Below are 3,676 nucleotides of genomic sequence, written 5' to 3'. Positions count from 1 at the left end.
GAAGGCCCAGTAAGGATCCTCCAACTGACAACTTCAGCAATACAATGTATAATATAATGTATGAGCCCCGGTCAACACATTATTTAGGCTAATTCTTTTAATCTTAAATGACTCATAACTTTTTGTCTTTGCCTTCTCCTTTTCACCACAGATAAGCCCCCCCCCCTCCAGTCTGCCTCATTCACCAATTAACTACCTTTCTCTCCCTCTCGGCCTCTCCCCATCATTGACTTTGTCCTTTGTGTTCCCCACCTCTTGTGGTCAACCATCCCATTCCCCCCAATCTCCCTCCCTTTTGTTACCCTCCTTTCTGTTCAGCCGCCTGCTTTCTCTGTGTATTTTCCTCGGCATCATCTATTTCCACTTGACTGCTTTTGTTACATCAGTAATGTATACATGTACCTGTTTATGTTTATAGTCTTGTCATTAAGCCTTCGAGAAAGACCCTGCTAGGGTCGAAACGTCAGGCCAGTAACTATTTTTTTTTCATATTTTAATCTTGTAAGTACACTGCAGTTGAATATTCTATACAATTTGGCTTGTGTTATATCTTTTCAATGCTGTAGGCAGTTTCTGCTCCATATTTCCTTCTGATCCAACTTTTAATCAAACTAAACAACCTTTTTACCGTACCAAATATGAACGCAACGAAAGCTTGAGGCTAAATAAGGAAACGTAGGTGAACAAAGCCAAAGCATAACACGTAACTGCATGCACGTTTTCTAAATTTTACTACAATTCTGATAAAAATGCAAAGCTTTCTTCATTTCCAAATGACCTTAAGAAAGTTTATTACTACGCAGCCATAAAAATGCATGCGCGCCGGTCACTGCATATAATTACGGTAGATCTTTTAATCTGTTGATTCATTAATAATTCTTGTACACTGCAGTTGAATATTCTATACGAATTGGCATGTGTTCTATATCTTTTCTACGCTGTATGCAGTCACTGCATATTTCTACTCCATATTTCCTTCTGATCAAACTTTTAATCAAAAAAATATGCAACTTTTTTACCATTACAAGCAACGATAGCTTAAGGCTAAACAAGGAAACGTAGGTGAATAACGTTGGCATAACATGTAACTGCATTTTCAAACTTTTACTACAATTCTAATAAAGATGCAAAGCTTTCTTCATTTCCAAGTGACCTTAAGAAAGTTTATTACTACGCAGCTATAAAAATGCATACGCCCCGGTCATTGCATATTTAAGCTAGATCTTTTAATCTTTTAAGCTCATTAAAAAAATTTGTACACTGCAGTTGAATATTTTATACAATTTGGCATGAATAGGCCTATCTTTTCTATGCTGTAGGCGGTCACTGCATATTTCTGCTCCATAGTCTCTTCTGATCAAACTTTTAATCAAAAATATACCAAATAACGAAGCAACGAAAGCTTAAGGCTAAACAAGGGAACGTAGGTGAATAGAAGTTTGTAGTGACTCACGCTTCCAAATTTGGTTACTATCCCCTGTCAACTATGAGGCGGCCTTTATGTGACTTTATTGGGAAACACATATATACACAACGAAACAAATATATATATAGAACATAACTCGTATATATATAGAACGAAAATTTTATTACAATTTTATTACAAATTTAACGAAAGTTTATTTCAATGATTTTTTTTAACATTCTTACATTGTACTTTTAATTGTATTTTAATAGTAGTTTTGTGTGAGCTGGGATCCATGGGAGATCAGTGAGTTTTTCTCACTGAATGGATCACCCAGGATAAATAGGAAATAAATAGAATAAATATATAAAATTGAATATAGAACGAAAAACTATATATATTGAACGTAACTCAAATATATATAGAACGAAAATTGAATATTTATGTAGTTTATTTTGGTTTTAGAAGCATACTTACCCTCTTTATAGGCTAATCAGAAAGTGCTGCCTTTTCCAGATGTCTATTTTTCGTGAAATTTACAGATTAGTTTGCTCTCACGTTTGCGTATAAACATGACATTTCACGAAAATTAGACATCTGAAAAAGGCAGCACTTTCTGATTAGCCTAAAGAGGGTGAGTATGCTTCTGAAGCAAAAATAAACTACAAACTAAGCCTAAACGTGAAAATCAAAATTTGACAAAGTTCGACACGTTTTTGTACATGGTGGAAGTGTGGCCTATTTTTACGGAGGTAGTCCAGTAAATTGGCCACATTTATGGGGCTAGCCTCTACCCATGCAGTGACACACCCTAACCCTCACCCAGTGACACATCGACAACATTAATTTGGTCCTATATTGAAACTCGTTCTTTTTATTAGTCTCTAGTAAATAACGATCAAGTTTCCCAATTTATTACGTGCAGGTAATGTTTTTGTGAACACATCCGCTGTATATGTGAACAATATGATTGTGCCTTAAAAGTGAAGTTAAGCCTTCGCTCGTACCCCCCGCCCTGCAAACAGGGCGCTGGGAAGGGCAGATGAGTTTCACACAATCTTGTGAAGGAAGTGGGGATGGCATTCTAGGTTATGTATCATGACCTAAAGCATCCAGCCGCAGCTGTAGACTGCGGTTAGCCAATGCGCGCAAATAATATCCGAAAAGTTTGCCATAGAAACGCATATACACCATAACCGGATGTGCTTTCTTTTCATTGCGGATCATTTGGACAACAGTTTGAGCGTCAAATCATAGGCATTTCGTCGACCCTTCATGAATTCGAATCGGAGCCTGAGCAACTGACGGGAGTTGAAAATTTACAAAACAGATAAGTTTTACAGATTTCCCTTCATGATTATGCTTTTCAATTACCAAAAAAGGGCGCCGCATTTATGAATGGGAATAAAAGAGTGATGAATGACTCAGTCTTAGCGGCTGTTTGAAACCTTGCAAGGTCGTTGTCGTGATCATACTTGCAAGGTCACAGGTCACGCAAAATCTATCCAATCAGAGCGTTAATTCGTCAGCCCTTCCCAGCGTCCTGTTTGTAGGGGTGGGTACGAGCGAATAGTAAGCCTTGATAAACATAACTCACAAGAGGGCGCTAGTCAGCTTAACCATTCAAGTAGTTACTGCTTTCTGACTCGCTCAGATGCTCAGGCCTTCGCAACCACACGGCTGAACCAGGCTCCCACTAAGAAAGCACACGTGTAAATAAAGTGTGGCGCCATCAGTGCAGAAGCTTATGACCTTGTTATTATGCAGTGTGGGGCTCCCCAAAATGTAACATTGAAAATAAAGCCTAAATTAAGAAAATAAAGCCTAAATTAAGAAACGACGGCCATTTTCATAAAAATGGTCAAAGACCAGTTTGTCCACATGCATGTATGGTCATCCGAATGGCAGTTCTTTGTGCACGCAATGCTGTTTGTTTTGCATGTGGACAAAATGGGTTTTGACCGTTTACATCGGACGTCCGACCCGTGGCTCTGCACACGTGAATAGTCTGATTCTGAGACTAATCAAGCGTATCCGTTTCAAAGACGTTTCCTATGGAGGTCACGGCACATTTCCCCGATTTTTGAGGGTGCGGGTTTACTTCTTCGAACAGCACACGTGTGAGTCCGGTCTAATACAATTACCTCGCACGGTTTCTGAAAGAGAACGCAATAAGCTTTCCATTCATGTAACAACCGTTTTGATTGGTTGAGAAGAACAAGGGGCACTTTTCTTGTCAAATCAGACACCGCTTTTGTTCTGAGGATCGAC

The sequence above is a fragment of the Patiria miniata genome, unplaced genomic scaffold, assembly GCF_015706575.1.
Source record: "Patiria miniata isolate m_02_andy unplaced genomic scaffold, ASM1570657v1 HiC_scaffold_26, whole genome shotgun sequence".
Classification (NCBI taxonomy): domain Eukaryota; kingdom Metazoa; phylum Echinodermata; class Asteroidea; order Valvatida; family Asterinidae; genus Patiria; species Patiria miniata.
This window is presented reverse-complemented; position numbering follows the sequence as displayed.